The sequence below is a fragment of the Cyrtonyx montezumae genome, unplaced genomic scaffold, assembly GCF_038088225.1.
Source record: "Cyrtonyx montezumae isolate F1298 unplaced genomic scaffold, pur_monq_1.0 scaffold_7, whole genome shotgun sequence".
NCBI classification, from domain to species: Eukaryota; Metazoa; Chordata; class Aves; order Galliformes; family Odontophoridae; genus Cyrtonyx; species Cyrtonyx montezumae.
The window spans coordinates 34910549-34931129 of record NW_027072078.1 but is presented as its reverse complement, the minus strand read 5'-3'; positions in this window follow the sequence as shown (position 1 = coordinate 34931129).

The window sequence follows — 20581 nt, the reverse complement described above, 5'->3', positions numbered from 1 at the left end:
TGGGGCATCCACAACCTCTCTGGGCGACCTGTTCCAGTGCATCACCACTCTGTGGGTGAAAAACTTCCTCCTGACATCCAACCTAAATCTCTCCCGTCTTAATTTAAAACCACACTGATGTAATATTCTCAGAAGCTTATTATTGAAAATGACCAAAGGTAAAGATTTTCTCAGAAAATACAAACACCTGAATACTGTTTGTAGTGGAAATGCTAACTCATGGCCTGAAGCAGTGATGGAGCACCTGGTTGGAAGGCAGAGCCAACCCAGGGGAGCTCAGGTGTGTGCAATGTACCTGAGTGACTGGAAGGGGTGGAGCCAGGACCCAAATCTTCCCAGACCTTATTTAAGGGTTGGCAGAGGAGGTGAGGGTGTATCATCTGGAGATCTCTGCCTAGTCGAGGATCTGAGAGGCCTTCCAAAGGTAAGTGGTTCCTTTCTCTTGTTTCTGTGCCTATTGTTAGTGCATTTAAGCAGATCTTTGCTCTCTGTAGCCTAAGACCTTGCTGCTTTTCCATTTTGTTACTCTTTCTATTGTGTTGCACCATCCCTTTCTGCAGGGCAAATCTGCTAAAGAATCGTTCCTTGCTCTGAGCTGACTGGAGAGTGTGCTATGTTTCTGTTTATTCCAATCTAAGACTTATTTTCTGACTTTTGGAGGCTGACTTGCATTATGCTCTTATTTTCTATGTTTAAAAATACTGCAAATAATGTCTGTACAGCATAGCATAATATATTACAGAGCTGTGGTGTTGCATGTGGTGGGCATTGCCTTTGTGGTGTGCACTGTGTTGGCAGCCACGGGGCGTGGGAAAGCTTCCGCTTCTGTGCTGGGAAGCATCGTGCTTAAGGATGATGAGGTTTTGAGGCTCTTGTGCTTACTTGGTTTAGCATTTCTGAAGTGGTTTTGGTGCACTGACTTTATTCTGTCCTTCCTCCTGTCCAACCAGGTCCAGCTGCAGGAAGCACTTTGCAGCCAAATGGTCCCCCAAAATGCACCTATCTCCAGTGTGGTGCAGCCAGAGCCACCAATGGGATAGGCTGGGGTGGCCAGGGCTGGAGCTGGATACCTCGGATGGGGTGGGACTCTATTGTGAGGTTTTTTTTTTTTGCAGCTTGGAGTAAGTTGTTTGCTTCTGTGGGTCTTTCTGTAGGATTGCCAGGTGCTGTTGTGCTCACAGCAACGACCACCTACCACAGATCCCAACATTTATGTAAGTGACCCTATGGAAAACTCTGTCCCCAGGAATGTGGCACAGCGGTCCTTGGATTTCTTAACACTGATGTGGAGCAGCACTTCTACAGGAAAGCACATAAGTATATTCTGTTTTGAGGCTGTAATTACAGTAGCTAAATACTTAAATAGATGAAGAACTTGTTCCCAAGCCCAGGGTGCTTGGCTGTAACTCCCAGCACTGCATAGAGAAGCCATCCAAACTGTACAAAGTAAAAATGACTTCAGCATTGAGTGTTGCCTGTAGGAAAGAATCTTCAGGCTGTTTTGGGTAGCATGATCCACTGTGCTTGTTGGACCAATGTCAAGGAAGAGTCTTTTTCTTTCACTAATAAATTGATGATGTTTCTATATTTTAAATGTTTTTCTGACACTGTCCTCCTATCCAGTGTCTGAAAGACTACAGTAGTGATAATTGCTGGCATATTTTTTTATCTTTTTTTATTTTTTATTTTTTAAAGAACTTCAAAGGAGGGATCTCCAACAAGAGATCCTTCCTTGGTGGAGGTCATCCCTTAAATGAAGTCTAAGGGGGGTGCAGCCTGGCTCCTCTACCTGTGCTCCCAGGGCTGACAGGGTCTTTCCTTCAGGTGCACATTCAGTGGTTCAGGCTGTGACTCAGCAGTCCCCATACACCAGGAAGAACGCTTAATTCAGCTGGGGCTGGAAGTGAGAGTAGCATTGGGCACTACTTTAAGTCTTACTTTCAGTAGTGCTAATAAACGAATGCTTTTTGGTCCATCTTTAATTCCCGTGCTCATGATTGCTCATGAGACAGTTTGCCAAAAATAAAAGCAGCACCAAAATGGGTGTTGTGTTTCCGCAGAGGTGGCCCGGCAGTAGGTGCAGGGGGAAGGAGCTGGTGGGCTGCAGGCATGGCACGATGTGCAGTGCAATGCCATCACCGTGCAGTGGGACACGGTGATGTGCCAGGAGCAGGCAGGCTGTGTCAGCTGTGTGCTGTGAGTGCCTGTCTGCACCATAAGCTGGCTTCAAGGGAAGGGCACAAATGCTGGAATTACATCGCAAGAGAAATACTCCCCTTTGTAAGTGAACATAATTCACTGCAGTACTTGATATTAACAGAACGTTAAACACTGCCCCTTCCATGCAAGGTTGTTTCTATGGCAACTGAAAACGATGGCTGGGATCAGCAATGTCTCGGCTCTGTGCACCAGTTGTAGGAATCGTGCTGGGTTCCTTTTCCCATAGCACTAGGCACAGGGGTGGGGGTGAGCTGGCACCACAAAACCTCTACTTGTGCATGGGACCTCCTAGAGATGCCCATGCGTTGTTTCAAGGGGGTGAGGCACAAACTTGTCCCTGTGTCTGGGGTCTGTGCTGGTGAAGGGCTGCACGACTTGCTGCAGGTGCCCGTGCTCTGCTTGGGGCTGGTGGCCTTCCATCAAAAAGGAGAAGCTGCAATGTCCATTAAGCCCCAGGGCTCTGATGGGTGGACTGGTGAATACAGGATCAGCAGCGAGTGCAAAGCTGTCACCTTCCTGTTACAGGCAGTGTTTAGTGAGTTGTTGTCATATCACTGCCTCTGTGACAACAAATGCTGTTTCAATACACTATGTCTTGAATGCTTTTTTCATAGGAATGTTGAGGCACCAGGGAAATGAATCTGTCCTGGAGCTGGATTTATGCATCCCCTGCAATGCTCCCTGTGACCAAAGTGCAGAGCTGAGTGCCTGAGGCGGAGCTGGACTTGGGCAGCACAGCAAATGCATCCCTCTCAGGCTGCTGGCTCATACAGACCCCTCCTAAAGCATCACTCACTAATTGGGCCCATCTGTGACCTGAGAATCACAGTGGGAACAGTAATCAGGCTCATCTGGTGTTGCCTCGTGTCCTGTCCTCTTTTCCCCCTTTTATAAACCTTTTATTGAATCAGGGCAGACCTGTCTCTATAGAAACAGATTCTGTGGTTTTCTGAACTCGTTTCTGAAGTATTTCATTTAATAAATGCTCTCAAACTTAAATGCAGGGGAAGGTATAATGAGGGATCAGATCTGTAAGTGAAGAATATGTTTTATCCTAATGGAAAGGAAAAGGGGAAAGAAAAATTAGGGTGGGTTATGTATTTTTTATCAACGATTTAATATACATGATAGAGTAGAAGTATTTAAATGGCTTTCCAACCAACAAGATATCAAATATCTGAAGTTTAGTGCAAAAAGAAGTAATTTAAGAGAGATGAATTGTCCTAAACAGCACCAGCCACAAATCCATCTCTCTGATGTCAGTTTTTTCACTCTCTGAAGACAATGGTTCATTGTTGGTTTTTTGTTGTTGTTGGATTTTTTTGGTGAAACCCTTGACTTTGCTCAAAACCAAGTGAGTTGTAATGAACAGTAGATTTCATGCTCAGTTCCCAGCGAGTGTTCAGTTTGCATCTATGTGGACTCATGTCCCACTGCTCTGCAGCTGGCAGTTACTCCTTTCCCTGGTGCTGGCCATGGGGTCGGCCTGGCCAGCATCCTGAGTGCTCATGGGGCTTGCATTAGAAGAGAGAGGAAGAGGTTACAATCCAGATGATGAAAATGTGACAGCTGGTTGGTCACTGAGCTGTCCCTTGTGAGCAGTGCAGCCCTTGGCTGGGATGTGGCTCTGCTCTTGTTGGGCTGAGAGCATTCCAGCTGGTCCCACGCTGCTGCTGCTGGGCTCTGCTTCCATCTCACTATGGACCAAAGGCTTGGAGGGAGCCCAGCTGCATCCCTGCAATGAGAGTCAGATGCCTCCTGCTCACCTCTGTGCCCTGGCACAGCAGAGCAATTGTGTATCAGGGAATGGTTTGAGCAGGAAGGGAGCCTTAAAGGCCATCTGGTCACACCTTGGCCATGCACAGGGATTGCCACAGCTCCATCGGTGCTCAGAACCCATCCAACCTGACCGTGGGTGTCTGCAGGGATTGGGCATGACCACCTCTCTGGGCACTTACCACCCTGAGTGTGAACGAATTCTTCCTTATCTCCACTCTAAATCCTTGGGAAATGTTTGGCTCACACCTCATTTATTCCTTCTTTATGAGCAGGTGACATGAATATACGCTTCTGTGGTTTAAGTTCTTAAAGTGTTATGGAGAAGGTTGAGTTGATTATGTTATGATTTAAATTGATCTGTTTTAGGGCAAGCCTATAGTAAGTAATAGAAATTCTAACAAATGCCATAGAGTCTATACTTCCAAAATGCCACCAAAAAAGCTAAAAGAAATATTAATGCACAATTCTAGCTATGACATTAGCAGAGGATGTGTAGGCAGTTGTTTTACAGAAACAGGAGCACTATCTTTAATAGCATGATGAAAAGTGAAATAAAAAAATGCTACGTTTCTGCTGCTGCAAATGAGTCATTTCGGAGCCTTTAAGAGCTGCATTGTCATCTGCAGACAACCTGGGCTTCTCCTAAGGAGACTTTGGCAATGGCAGTGTCTAAGGGAAACCAGGCGGTGAGTGTGAAACAAAGAGAAGAATCTGTGTGTGCATTGATAAGTAAGCAAAGTGGGGGAAATAAATATTCCAGTGAGAACAAGGCATGAAAAAACCTAAAAGCAGCCTATTGCTTGAGTGGTTGTAGAGAATTCTAGCAAAGTCTAAAGGCAATTGAGAAAATAGCATACCAGGCAGTGCCTCAAAGCCCTCCTGCCTTTGTAGGGCCCCATGCTGCGTGCCCAAAGCAAAGTGCTCTGTGCTGGCTCTGATCACTGTGATTACCTGGGAAGGCGGTCCCTGGGATGTGGTGTGGGGACCCTGCCGAGGGCAGTGCTGCCTGCCTGGGGCCGCAGTGCTTCTGCCTGGCTTTGGGCACTCTGCTCATCCCTCCTGAAAGCCATGATTTCTCTCTGATTATATGAGAGAAGGGAACGCTTTAAGTTCTAATGGGAAACTGCTCTTAGAAAACACGTGCTCCTAACCATCCAAACAACTTGCTAGGAGAAAACAAGCTATGCCATCAAGCCTGATGTGCCCTCTGAGTCCTAGAATCACCCAGCTTGAGCCACTGCACTTTGCATCCCTGGGTGAATGCTATGAGTCTCACAACAAAGCAGGTTGTTCTAAACATGGCAGCTGCTCTGCTCGCTTCCTCCTGCTGCCCACTCAGCTCCCTGCTGCTGTAAGCTGAGAAAGGGATCACTGTTCCACTTCACAAATATCCTTCTCTTTAACGAGTGCCTTAATCTTAATTTTTTCTTGGTAACCTCTTTCAGACTTGCTTAGATGTGGTGATGTAAGCCCCCTGAGGCATGGCCTCTAATAGCTCCTGGCTGGCTTTGAACCTCTCGTTTTTATTTTTCATATTTTTTAATTCGTGTACTTAATTTTTCTATTTGAACACAACAGAAATAGTTGGTAATGGCTGACAGACCCTTTTTTTCTTCTTTTCCCCTCTGGCTCATGGCAAGCTCCAGCAGATCAGAGTCACCACCAGCACAGAAGGCCCCTGCCCCTGATGACATCTTCATGGTGGTCACTGGATGAGTCTGGCAGGAGGGAAAGGAGCTGGGGGGTTCCTGAGGGGTGATTCCCTGTTACTGTGTCTCATCCAGGGGCAAGCAGCCAGCTGCTGCCAGCCAGGAAGGGCTTCTTGGGGTTTGCTGAGGGATTTGCCTGAAATTGAAAGATTCCAGGAAAAGAAAAAAATGAACAGAAATATGGCTTATCCCTTCCTGTGGTAATCACTGGGAGCAATTAGCTGCTGTGCTGGTCAATGCTCAATACTCTGTAGTATTTTGAGTGACATTGCTGCTATTGCAGCTGGACCTGGCACTCTGTTCCACTGCTGAATCTTTATGGTGAAATACTTTGTCTCAATGTGTTCTTACATACAGCCATATAGATAGCTCTTGCTATGGGGTTGTGTTTGATGTCGGTTATTTTCTTGTACTTTCCTCAGGCTGCACTCAGCCTGACTGCCCAGGAATGGATTTTATATTGTTCTGAACCCTGTTGAGTAACTGAGCACCAAACCAAAGTTTTTGCTGCTGAAATGATGGGCAGAATGAAGACAGGCTCCCACTGTGCTCTGAGGAGTGCTGCTGCTTCAGTTCCTCTGACTGAAGGAAGAGCTCCTGTGCTGTGTGGGCAGCAGAGCCCTGGCATGGCTGTGCAGAGAGGTGGGGGTCACCTCTGGAGGGATCCAAACCCACCTGGATGCTGTGTGCAGCTGCTGCAGGTCGGGCTGGGGGAGCTCCTCAGGCCCCTTCCAGCAACCACAACTCTGGGATTCTGTAATTAGGTGATGATGTGTCCAGGAGTTATCGACCTAAACAGGATTACTGGGAGCAGCCCAAATATACATGTGGGTGGTAAGGAGCGTGCATAAAATCAAATGCTAAGTTAGTTAAATAAGATATAAAAGAGGATGTTATAAATGATGGGTTTTGTGGGTATTTATAGTTTCATTGCTATAAATGCATGAGTAATTCAGGGAAAGTTTATTAAAGCAAAGTACATGATCAGCTGAAGCAACAGAGAGCTCCGTGGGGAGGCGTGCCCACATCTCACCTCTGTCCCAGGGCCAGAGCAGCTTTGTCATGCAGGAACCAAACAGCCTTGGAGTGCCTGGACCCCAGGTAGGCACACAGCATCCTTCAGGCAGTGCCTCAGGCTGCAGTGGCTCTCCAGGCAGGACCTGTGTTGGCAAGATGGGGATGCAATTCCCATATGCATCCCTGGACAGAAATTTTCCTGCTTCCTCACTGTGCGAGGGATGCTCTGTAGCTTCTTTGGCTGTTGTGTGCTGTGTTGGCAGTTTTGGTCTCTCTCTGTCCTGGACCGGTGGGGGCTGTGCTCCAGGAGGGAAGCATGAAGCCTTCTCTTTCCTCCCCAGCAGCACCAGCCCCACTCAGGTGTGGCTGCAGGGCTGGACACTGATTTTCTGCACGCTGCTGTGCCCAAGGTGGCTGTTGGGAGGAGAATTTTTGTTTCCTTGTGAAGGACGGGTTTTATTTCTGTTAAAATTACTGTGGCTCGCTGAACAGAATGAATCAGTAATTTGGCAGTTAATGTGTCCGTGAGCTCCCCTGAAAGAAAGAAAAACTTATTAAACTTAATCGGGTTTTAGGTTTTCATTATTTCTGCTCTAATAAACACAGGAAAGCGCACTGCAGGAGCACAAGTGCTGAGTGAGCTCTGCTGGGAGGGCTCTGCAGCCCTGGGGGCCATGGCCATGCCCACGGGCAGCACTGGGTGCTCAGCTGCTCCCTGTGTGCAAAATGGGAACGTGCACCAAGCGTGCTTGCAAACACGATGTGCATGACGTAGCATTGTATTTCATGCCCCTATTTTGTCTCTTCATAAATATATATGCTTATATAGACACTGCAGTTTGGCAGGCTTGTTCCTTTCCCAAGGGACGGCTGCTATTTGGGACTCTGCTAGTTAGTTGCACAGTCAGAACTGGAATTAATGATGCAGCCAGGTATTGAAGTTGTCTCTCCTGTTATTTTTTTTTTCTCTGTGGTGTCTGCTGTGCACAGATGAAGGCAGGCAGGCTGTGTGGGGCGGTGCTCCGGAGGGCTGCAATGGCTCTGCTAAGGATCAAAGCCGTGTCTCAAAAATAAAATTAGAAAATCTATAGCACCAAACAATTTGTTGCCTTTAAAGTCAGCAGCAACAGCTGAGTGGTTTTACAACAGATCGCATCTCTCCTCCATCCCTGGGAGCTGGGTACCACATACCCGTTGCCATGGCAGCGCTCAGCATCCCCGGCTGTGCCCAGCTCCCCTGCATTCAGGCACTGGGGGCTGCTGCTCTCCTGCAGCTTGTTTGTTTTGCAGCAGCCACAACAACAGCCCTGTGTTGTCGTGCTCCGAATCATTACTTAATGCCAAATGGGATTCTTGGTGCTACGTCCATACTCGCGAGCTGCTGGTGGGGAACACGTGTTTTAGAAGTTTACTTGGCCATTTGAGATTGGTATCTGCAGACAGTGAAGGAAACAAGGCTGCTAGGATGATGAGACAAAGCAGAGATGCTGGAGAAGTGGATGTATTTAATTGTGGTGAAAAGTTACAGTTGTGTTTAAAAATGGCTTCTCATACTTGAAAGAATTTATATGTCATTATTTGCACTCATTTGTTGGCAGCCTGGCAGTGCAGTGGAGGAACTGAGGTACAGCAGCACTGGGGTGAAGGGAGATGGTCCCGAGTGACCTTGTGGAGTGCTGCACCATGAGAGGTGGTAGCCTCTGAGCTCTGCTCTGACACGGAGCCCCAGACAGTGATAAAACATCTGTGTGGCCCCACTTTGTATCTATAGAAGGTCATAAATATGATGTATAGAACAGTAGGATCACAGAATCATTTAGGTTGGAGTAGACCTCCAGGACCCCCACCCCACCGTGCCCACTGCCCATGTTCCTCAGTGCCACATCCCTACAGCTCTGAGACACTCCCCAGGGATGGTGACCCTCCCTCCCCCCCCCATCCCTGAGCAGCTGTGTGTATGTGGGAGTATGTACCATAAGCTAGATATTCTAACACATATGGTTATTAAATTCATATCATTACACTGACTTTACTCCTTCCCAGAGGTTGTACAGGCAATATCTGATAATCAAGATGTATGGTTTGGGGGATGCGCTGCTTGAGGAGGAATTTATTATATAGTGTTGCAATGGGGCAGGGGCTGAACTGACATATATTTCCATATATATGTATATATGGACCTTATACATATATTTTTTTTCTTTTCCATGGAAAACTGTCCCCCTTTCCCCCAAGATAGCTCCTGCTGTCCCGTGGCACTCCCTGTGATGGAGATAATTACTGAGGACCAGTGTGATGAAGCACCACTGGGCACAGCTGAGGGCCCTGACACACCTGGGGCATGGAAGTGTACTCTATGAGCTAATTAAAAAGGAAGAGAGTGTTTTCATTTCAGCAGTGCCATCTGGACGAGCAAGGCAGACAGACCCTTACACCCCCTAGCAGCTTTCTGTTGCAGCTGAGCAACTGTCCTATGAGCTTTCAGAAAGGCAGTGGTTTTCCCACAAAAAGCAATGGTTGGAGAGATTCCTCTTTCATTTCACATGCAAATTGCTTAGAAAAGCCAACACTTCCCTTTAACCATCATTATCTCTGCCCCTTAGAGGTCCTGTCAGGGCAAATGCTGGCACCGAGGGGCTGTTGCAGTTCATCCCTCTCCAACTTTCCACCGTGAGGAATGGGAGCAAACTCAGATGGCAGTGGGTACATCTGGAGCACATGGTTGGAGGTTACCAACATTAAAGGGGTTTTGCTCTCTTCCTTTGCACATAAAGGTAAATTTGTATGGCTACGAACCTCCCACACACAGATAAAACATGAACGTGCAGTGTTAAATAAAAGTATAAATATATTTCCAAGTTTCTGTGGTCCTTCCTGTGTAAATGTCTCCCACCTTCTAGATGGAGGGCTTTCTAATCTTTAAATTTGCCTACTCGCTTTTTTTGTTTTGTTATTTTAATTAATAGGTTAGAAAGTGAGGTAATTAATGATGCCAAGATAAAATAGTCTCGGGTGAATACAGGTGTTGTAATTGTGCTGCTTAAAAACCTTCAAGAAACGTATCTTTCAAAGCAATTAATGCTGCTTTTTTCATGGACCTACTGCAATTATGCAAGCTTTCCCTAATTGCATAATTTACATTCCATGGGATGCACGGCCAGGGCTTATAATAGCACAATTCCCCAAAATATCCATTGTGTTATTCACACTTATTTATCCCACCCACAGGGATAGTTTGCACAATGACAATATTTAGGCTGATTTCCTCACAGTGGGTTCTGTTTCCTTTTGCTTTCCATCCACCAAGGGCTGAGCAGGACAGGACTCTGTGACCTTTATGGGACCCATCCAACGTGGGGTTTTCTATGGTGCTGGGGCTGGGCAAGCTGAGCGTGCTGCCAGGAAACTCCTGCACCCAGAACTCTTGCTAAAGCAGCCGTGGCTTACAAATGACACATTTAGCCAAAAATAGTGCTTTTAGTAAAACGTTTCTCGGCAATTTCTAATCTGTCTAACTCTTAATTGTTTCTGGACGTGTTGGTAGAGTGCCAGGCCATCTGGGTTCAGCAGAGCAGTGGTTCTGTAGGGCTTGGACAGGCATATCAGTGGGAACACAAAGTGAATGCTGAAAATCCAAGCAAACTCCAAACTGCTGAGGCAGCAGCATGGCTGCTGTATTCCAGTCACCCCAAAAATAGAGCTGAAGTGAATGCACTGCAAACATGGGCAGCTGTCCATCTCTGCAGGGTCTGCTGGGGGTTCACTTGGGCCCAGGACAGTTGGGATGTTCTATCTGTGTGCTTCCAGTTTCTTTTAATGCTGGGAGTGAAGGCAAACGGTCACACAGGTGAAACACCTCCACCTGTGCTCCCAGGGCTGATGGGGTTTTTCCTTCAGGTGCTCAGTCAGTGGTTCAGGCAATCCCCATACACCAGGTCTTGTATATGTTTATATCTCTGCAATTACGGACAGGCAGTGGCCCTTGGAGAACACAGGTTGTGTGGGTAAATAAAAGTAAAGCTTTCATGGCTCCATCTCTTCAGACAATTTTGGAAAGACTGAAGCGTTGTTTTCAGGGATGGGTTAAGTAATGGAAAGATAGAAGAAGGAAAAAAAGGCAGCCAAGCTCCTGGCCCTGTATCTCCATCCACACACAGCAAATGGAGCCAGGACGTGGCAGGCAGGGGCAGTGTGACACAGTGTTCGTGTTTGGGTCGACAGGGGCATACAGCTCAGTCACTTCTAGAGCTGTAGCAAATCCTTTATAAAGTGTGTCATTATGAAAATCTGTTCCAGTTCAGGGCATGCTAAATGATGGGCAGGCTGAGCATCCCCAAGCAGGGCTTTGAGAACTGGCTGGCAAAGCACTTTGCTTTGTACCAGTGCCCACAGCTCCATGGAGAGCTCTTTCTTCACAGGTACTGATGGGCCCAGGGGAGACCTCCTTCACGTTCCTGCCCTGTGCTGAAAGATTTCCAAGTGCAACCTTGGAAATGCTGGTGCAAAGGAAAGGACAGCAGTTGCCATGGCACCGGAACGCATTCCTGCTCCAGCATCCCTCCTGCTGCTCCAGGGCCAGGTGCTGGAAATGCTGTGGGCAGGAGGAGGTGCATGGCCCCGTGGTTCTGCTGTGTGATTTTCTCTTTGCAGCTCTCTCTACACCTTCAGCCAGGGCTGGTGCATCCACATGGGGCATTATGCTGCTCTGTGGGGCAGCGTGGGACATCAGGGAGAGAGTGCTAGTGCTGTGTGAGGATAAATCCCCTTCCCAAAATAAGGGTGGGTGCCAGAATTGTGTGCTATTAATACAGTGGATTATAGCAGTCTCCTAAATGCTGGGATGTGTGGGCTGGGCATGTATAGCTAACAACTCTGACTCCTACTTCCCCACATGCACATGTACTGTGCTTATTGCTCCTTCAATGTGCCTTTAAAAAACCCATCTGGTATATTAGCATTTCTTCTAATTAATGTCAGCTCTAATCACAGCCACCTACATAAAAACAGTTCTAAACCAAATACTGGGAAAGCTCTCTTACAAAAGCAACAACATTTCAGATTGGACTGGCTGTGCATGACAATGCAGCTGCCAGAAGTTGTTATTGAGCAGAAAAACTGGGAAGTGAACGAAATGCTGCATTAAATGTGAGTTATTTGCTAGTGCTTCATCCCGCAAGTAGTCTGGGAAAGTGAGAAACAGAGAGAGGGCTTTAGGAAGTCTAATAATGATGGGATGAGAGGTGACGGCCTCAGGTTGCTACAGGGAAGGCTCAGGGTGGGTATGAAGAACAATTGTTTCTCCATTGCGCAGATGGGTACAGGCACAGATACCCAGAGAAGGGAGGTCACCATCCCTGGGGGTGTCCCAGAGCTGTGGGGATGTGGTACTGAGGGATGTGGGCTGGGGATCCTGGAGGTCTTTCTCCAACCTTCCAGATTCTTTGATCCTATGACTTAGTAGTGATTTTACAAAGCAGTCCCTTTCACTGGACACATCTGTTCCCTGAATACTTAATTCTTACAAAATGATGTTGACATGAAAGGTCCTAGTGAAACATTTGTGAAAGGTACTTACATAGGACCAAAAAGTGTGCACTACAGTCTTCCAAAAAATGTAATTTCTCCCACTTGTGGTGCCATCCTCAATGATATCCCTTTGGATGGCTCAGGTTCTTGCTGACCTGAGCACCCCGTAGGTAAGTGCTGCCTCCCTGCTCCACCAGGACACCAACATGACAAGTCACAAGTAGGCTATGGAACAGATAAAGTTTCATCTTGCTCAGAATAAGCCAGAAATCTCTGTCCCCTAACCTAGAACAGCTAGTCATGTGTACATGTATGCACGTACCTATACTCTACTTCCATAAATGATGGAGTTACTGCATCGATTTGCATAGATGCAGCAGATTTCTCACTACGGCAGCTTGTTGTTTGTTTACGTTTGCTACTGACACCAGACCCTTCCAAAAGCAGAGTGCTTCACTGAAACAGCTTGTTGGGATGCAGTTAATGTAAACATATCTAGAACCGTATGAGATGTGATGAGAAGCCCTCCTGCATGGACTAGATGATCTTGTAGGTCCTTTCCAACCTTATGAACCTATGGCATGGTTCCTCGCAGGGGCTGAGCACCTCTTGTCCCCTGGGTTCTCTGGGGAAGCTCCTGCCACGATCAGTGCTTCTTTAAGAGTAAATACATTTTTATCCCAGGATTTTAAGAGTAAAGGAGTTTCACCAGCCTTTGGGTCTCATCTTTGCACTAGATTGCTTTCTGAAGGGCACAGAGCTAAGGCACTTTGCCCAGCGTGCACTGAACCAGACTTCATTCTGCTAGGTATAAGCTGCAATTTCACTTGTGTTAGCTGGAAAATAGGGATGTCAAGTGAACGCTATGGTATGCAGGTATGGGTGTGTGTATCAAAATAGCACAGAAAAGCACATTAGACGCCCTGTTTAATGTGTAGATACTCCTCCAACACACTGGGTTTCCTGCTTTGTTCTGGGTCTGGCTTTACTGTTGGAGTCAGCGTGGTGGAATCTGTGAAAGAGACATTTCCAAAGGGGGGAGAAATGTGGCTAAATTGCTTTACTCACCCAAATACCATTTTGAATGCATGGTGTGTATGTACAGAAGGGTGAGTTTGGGTGCTGGTTTAAATGTGATGTAAAAAATCATAGAAGTAACATGCAATTTTGTAGTACAAGTCTGGCTCCTGTCTAGAAAAGGATGGGAACCAATTGGAGGTAAGATCACTGAGAAACCCTTGGGCTCAGGGGTGCAGAGAACAAATCAGTTGGACTTCATCCTTGCACCCACATGCAGGTTAAGTGGGCAATTATTTAAGGCTGGCCTTTCTGACATCACGAGCACTTTCATAGGGAGCTGTGTTTTTTCACCTCTAAATTAGAGTGCTTATTAGGATGCATTATTCTCTTTTTTTTTTTTTTTAATAATAAGCAACATGATTAATTCCATTAATAATAATGGAATAATAAAATAGTAATCACTGTGTACTTTTGGTTAAATTATGCCTAGGGCTGTCTGTGAGATTTGGTAACTGCTTTCACAGAGAAAACAGCCTGAAGAAGACAGAGAATCCAAACATCCCATATTTCTGATGAAGCTTTTCTGAAAAAGAGTGTGCAGATGGTCCCAGTGCCCTGGCACAGAGCAAGAGCCACTGAGTGCCTCGTGCACCCCTGGATGAGCCCAAAGCTGTGGATGGGGCCCTGGGCAGCCTGAGCTGTGTGGAGCAGCCAGAACGTGGTAGGAGTATGGCTGGGAGGGGCTGTATGGCCCCTTCCAACCCAACCACTCTATGGTTCTATGATCTTTAAGATCCCTTGCAACCCAACCATTCCATAGTTCTACGATCAGTGCAGGAACAAAGCTAGGCTGTCCCCTGTCTTGTATGACCATGCCTACAGGGTGAACTCTCCTGCCCATAAAAGCACCATTCCTCAGTCAATCCACGACTTCGGTCCTGGGGGAACTGGTAATCATATGCTTCACTTTTCAATATTTTATTTTCTTATTTTTACAAGTGAGGCGAGCAGTAAGCTACCATTTGAAACTGTAGCACATTTAAATATTTCAATTCTACCTCAATCCAAAGGGCAATCCTCCTGAGTGCTGCGCCAAGGCTTCTCATATCGGGAAAGGCACTTTCTAAATATTCATTTGAAATATTAAAGATTTAGGGGAGGCTCGATGATATTGCTTTGGCTGCGAGTTGTGATGTGAATCATAAGGAGATGGGAAGGTATCTGTCAGGTTTTCACTCCAGCTAAACTCACATTCCTCGCAAGAAAATGAGATTTAAAATAACATCCTGAACAACTTCAGTTCCCAGTGGTGTTCACAGATGTGCAAGGATTGGGCAGCATTTCCATTTTAAAACCCCAGAACACCCAGTGCAGAGCGTTTCCCTCCAGCACCCACCCCACGCAGGTGCTGCTGCATGGTGAAACTCCCCAAATTGCTCCAGCTCTGAGCACAAAAGGGGAATATTTTAGGAAATACATGTCCATTTCTATTACACTCCCACACAGTAATTATACACCAATTAAAATTCCTGTCTCCATCCGCCTGCTTTTGTGTTACTGCTCTGGACAGCTATGGATTTTTCAATCAGATTTTTCTGACTCTGCCAGACCAAAATTGAAAAGCATTTCCTTTCTTTCTTTCCTCTCACAGTAATTCCTGTGCCCCTGCTTTAAGGATGGTGGCTGTTATTGACTGCTGCTGCAGCCCATACCTTCCATACACAGTTCTGCCAGGGTGATTTGTCACGGGCTGAAGCCCATGGCCATGGCCATAGGTCTCAGCTGATGATCTGCAGGAAATTAGATGCTGTATTTTTATTGTCGATAGCAGAGACCTTGCAGAAAACAGGGAGATGAAGACAGTCAGGACCATGACACGTTTATTCTGATTTATCACCATAGAAACAGATAATCCACAAAAGGTCCTTTTGGACAAAGCCAGTTGATAAGATGAGGCGTAATGGGGCTCCACCCCACTCACAGAAGGCTGCTTCTGGGCTCCCCACAGCCACTCCACGCACAGCCAGGAGCTGCTGATGGGCTGAGCACTGCCATCCTGCTCCTTGCAGAGCAGAGAGCCCAGGGCAGTGCTGTGCACTGCTGGGAGCAGGAGCAGCCAGACACCTCCACACCACACACTAAGACAGCAGAAGTAAAGAGGACCAGGGCTGACAGCTGCATCAGCACTTTTTTTTTGCACATCCACTCGCTTACAAGATAAGATTTTGATGCCTGAATTTAACAAGACAATAAAACGTCTCCACGACATCCAGACCTACCAGCACTTTAAAATATTCCTCCTCTGCTGCCTTTCTGCTCCATTACATCTGGTGCTGAAGCATCAGAACGGTAGCTGACATCTCTTACAGAGTGTGTCATTTCCTTAACATGGATTTCCTGAGGGCTGAGCAAACCAAGTGTGTATGTACAGCAAGAAACACATACAAAAATACATAAATTACACTGTGGTATTAAGGTGTCAGTATAGAGGGCTGGTGGTGTGTGTGCACAGCTGTACAGGACTGCTGGTAAAGGGTCTGCAGTGTGACTGAGGCATACCACTCACGTCTTATGGCAAGATAACTATGGAATATTGTTAAATATATATATATATATATAGTTGAAGAAGCTGTCATTTATTTTTTTCCTTTTTTCATTTTTTTAACATTGAAGTATAGGTTATGCATTGGGGAGAAATCACTGGATTTGCCTGGTCCTGCCCTAGTGCACGCCATAAAGTCAGTGGAAGGGAAATTAATTATCTTCACTCAGAGCTTTCTGCTCACTGATGCCACAGGGGACGGCTGAATCAGAAGAAATGCCTTTATTCCTATATATCCCTAAACGACTATATTCCTATAAACAGCAACAGAAACACGTACTGATGCGCTCTTTGGCTGCATATTTCCATTTGAGGACTCCATCATCTCATTACTGAGACTGTAAGATTGAAACCATCCATTAGGGAGGTGGAAAAGACAGATGTGTTTCTGAGCTTCGTTTCTGAGCTCCGTTTCTCCTCCTCTGCCCTTGGCTCTTGGTGCTGCTGTGCTCTGTGTCACGCTGCTGCCACTCCACCATTGGAGCCACCTCAGCTAAGGGAGCTAAGTATTGCCAGGCTTTTGGGAAGCTAAATTGAGGTGTTCTGCAATTTACATATAATTAAATACAGATGAAAGGGTAATGCATTAATTAAAAGAACAGAATAGTTTGCTTTATATTCTTAAATGCAAATGTTACTCACTTTTTAAATTAATTTTTTTAATAAAGAATCAATATGATATCAAATTGCTGTTTTTGTATAGTTCATTTTCATAGCACGAACTGTGGTGACGAGAACATGGGATGGGGTGAACTGTGGATGTTGTCAATTGGCAACAATATGAATTAGGGACAATGCAAACTAGAGACTAGTTTAAGGGCTGAGAGAAAAGTGCTCCCTGTAAAACCCTGTGGATGATCAGTATCATGTATGACGTGTGCTGTCCAATGCTGTGCGTCAGGACCTGCACTTCTGCCAGCACGGGGTGTACTGCTTACAGGGGGGAGGAATCAAGCTGTAAGAGCAAAATAACAAACCAAAAAAATAAATCCTCGGTTGGAACACCAATTACATCCCAGCATAGGGCATAATTTTTTTCCCTACCTTGGGATATGCGTCATTTGTTTTTTTCACTTCCTCTAATAGAGACAGAGGGCTCCAAGAACGCCCTAGGAAGCGATGGCTGGAACCTTCCCGGGGAGCTGCTCTGGGATGCCAAGAGACAGTTGTCCCCAGTTACTCACTCGGCAGAGATGCTGCTCCACTCTTTGCCTCCTCTCCCCTGCACGCTCATCCATCTGCTGTGAGTGCTCCATCTCACGCCGTTGGTGTGGAATGAGTCCAACGACTCGATCCTCGAGGCAGTGCCCAACAAGCTGCTTATGAAAACTGACAAACATTTTGGACGGAAATAAATATAAGTGGTTGGAGGTAGAAGCGGGGAGTACATCTGAAGTAGCAAAAAGCTATCTTGACTGCTGTTTCCTATTATAAACACACAGCCATCCCAAATGACACATTTTCATAGGGATTTATGCGTATATATTATGTGGACTTGCATATTTCCTTACATGAATAGTGCCATACCTGGGCACGCACCCAAGGAAGCTCTGCCAAGCTCAGTTTGCAGCACCAGCTCTCATGCTGCTCCTCAGCCCTCCCTCAATTTCATGCCCAGTGCTGGGCTGAGCAGGGCAGGCCCTGGTGTGCCAGGACTGCTAGGACTGGAGCAAAGACCAAACCCAAACCTGGCTGTCTCACTGCCATGGGATGCCCTCCTCTTGTTAGCATCCTGCATCCCATGGAAGGAAGGAGGGGATGTGAGCATCCCCAGCCTGCACCCCGCAGTGGAGGAAGCACAGATGTTTGTTTTGGGAATAATCTCAAGTGTGTTTCTGCAGCACTCAGAGAGTGCTTGGGATGGCTGTAAGCGGGCAAACAAAACCAGTGCTGCATTCATGCTGAACAGTGCTTGTAGCCACACAGAAATTAGGCTGATAGAAACGATGGGCTCTCTATCCATCCTTCTCTTCCCCCATTCTCCATCTCTTTCCCAGTCTTTCTGAGTACCCTCCTGGCAGCCCTGCTGGCTGGCTCTGGGTCATGTGCATTCAGGAGTGGTGTACCACTGCCATCCAACATCTTTAAGGACTCTGTGGATGCAGCTGCACTCCAGCCATCTGCCATCCATCAGTCCTGCCTGGTGGGCATCTCTTGCTGCTGCAGGCAGAATGAAGCCCTTAGATCTGTTTCAAAAGGCAATTGAATCCTTCTTCTTCCATGTCCCAACACACGATGAGAATGAATTTGTTTCAAGCTACTATTATATCAGAGGCACTTCTCTTTCTTTCTAGCCCCCCTTCCCCAACAGTCTTTTTCCGAAGTGTTTTAAAGCTACCAGCAATTCCAGTTCCACTTCTCCCAGTAAGCACCACATTCACTCTCCTACAACAACAGCTGAGGAAATAAATTCAAATGTATTCTGCGTCTGGCGGCACGGCGTGATTGATACAGCTCCGTATTGCCATGTCTTTTTGTTCTGCCACACTCAGTAATTCAATTATGCTAAACAGTGCTCCAATTCCCCGGGTTGTGGCATGCCTAGCACCAGCAGCAGGGCGGATTCCCAGTAACTGTGCTCAGGAAGCTCATGTATGTGTTAGCTGCATCCAGTATTCCTCAGTGATTTGAGCTGTGTCGCGTTGGAGGATTTGGAACCACCACCAGGAACAAAGCTCTGCATGGAAACCAGGGGCAGATAACTATAGAAATACCCACTGTGTGCAAACAGAGTTCAGAGAACCTAGGACAGCAGCTACAACTGAACTAGGTCTCTTTTTTTAGGAACAACCAAGAGGTTGGCCTTCAAACACATGCACGGCATACCATAAGCCCCTGAGCAGCCAAAACACACAGCCCTTCATGAAGGCAATAAAAAGGGGATTGGACGAAAGACAAACACACATCATCAAACCAAACAATTCTGAAAGTTTAATACAGCTGTAGATAAAACTGAGCTTGCAGTATTAATGAATACAAGAGGTTGTTGTTTTGTATAATTCAAATAAACTTGTACATTTATACAGTCATAGAGTGCATGCCAGAAAATGCATTTAGTTGATTCTAATCCGAATATGTACAATTTACAATATAATTCAAGCATAAATTCAGCAGTAGAGAACACAGACCGGCTGTGCAGTCAAACAAACAGATACACTTCTCTTAGCACAAGCATTAGGGCTGGGTGGAAACGTTCAGGAGAAACTGAAAAGGGCCTGCACCAATAAAAATGAAATGTTAACCAGAAATAACTTCCTGAACCCGATAACCGAAGACAGCTACCACTCATCCACGTTTTTACTTTCACTCTTAGTAACAGGAGACGTGTATATTCTAATTCAACAAACACGAGCACATTCTCCCAGTGTTGGTGCACAGGCACCCAGCACCTTGCCACCACTCAGGCTGACAGCTCTCTGCTCCTGCTCAGCCCTTTACATTCATTTTGTGCAGCACGTGGATGGGGCTGGGGGATCCATTGCTCTCAGTATGGGAGCACACTGGCTGTCCATACGGAGCTCTGGGTGCAGGGGGCTGATTTGCAGGCCTGTTGTGCCAAGACAGGCTGCAGGGAGGTAGGCTGCCCCATCCCTGGCAATGCCAAGGCCATGGATGGGGCTGAGGGCAGCCTGAGCAGGTGGGGGGGCAGCCAGCCCATGGCAGGGGGTGGAACTAGATGATCTTTAACGTCCCCTCCAACCTAAGCCATTCTATGGTTCTACGACTCATCACCCACCATCACACTGCTTCAATGTCCTTGACTTTCTGGTTTGGACTGGAGGTGGCATGTTTCCTACTGATGCCTGGCCATTGTATGCAGTCATTTTCACTGTGCCAGGGACTAGTGGAAGAGTTACAAGTGGCACAAAACTCTGCTGTAGTTTACAAGACAACCTGAACAAGTGTTAACAAATAGGGGAAAAATGTTCAGATCTTACCTCGCAATGCTGGAAGTCTGCTCATCACTCATTGTGCTCATCACGGCTTACGTGGGTTGGTAGCGATAGGACAAGGGAGAATGATTTTAAACTAAGACAGGAGAGACTTAGGTTGGATGTTAGGAGTGAGTTTTTCACTTGGAGGTGACACACTGGAACAGGTTGCCTAGAGAGGTTGTGGATGCCCCATCCCTGGAGGCATTCAAGGCAAGGCTGGATGTGGCTCTGGGCAGTCTGGTCTAGTGGTTGGTGACTCTGCCCACAGCAGCGGGGTTGAAACTAGATGATCTTTGAGGCCCTGTTCAATCCAGGCAATTCTGTGATTCTGTGTGCACAGAGCATCAGCAGGCCATGGAGCTATATGCAACAGTTCCCTTTACAATAACGTGCCAAGTGTTTCAGTATGGCCAAAGTTGTAAAAAACATGCAGTGCCACTCAAAAATTGTCATAAACAGTGGGAAAAAAACTTTAGTTAGTGCGAATTCCATGAGTGCACTGCTGATTGAGCACACATGGCAACTCCCAGGACTACAACTGAGCCCCCGTGAAGTCCAAGCCAACCCTCCCTGTTTTATTGCATTTCTCAGTTCTCACCCCATGCTACCATTTCTACCAAAACCAAACTACTGTTTCCCAACGATGAGTAGATCTTCATTACTGAGCAAGCATGAGCATTCACACCTGACAGCCCAGAGCCCTTGAGCCAAGACTGCCCTACACAACTGCCGTTCTTGCATGTCCTCCTACAAGACCGGTGTTATGCGGGGGG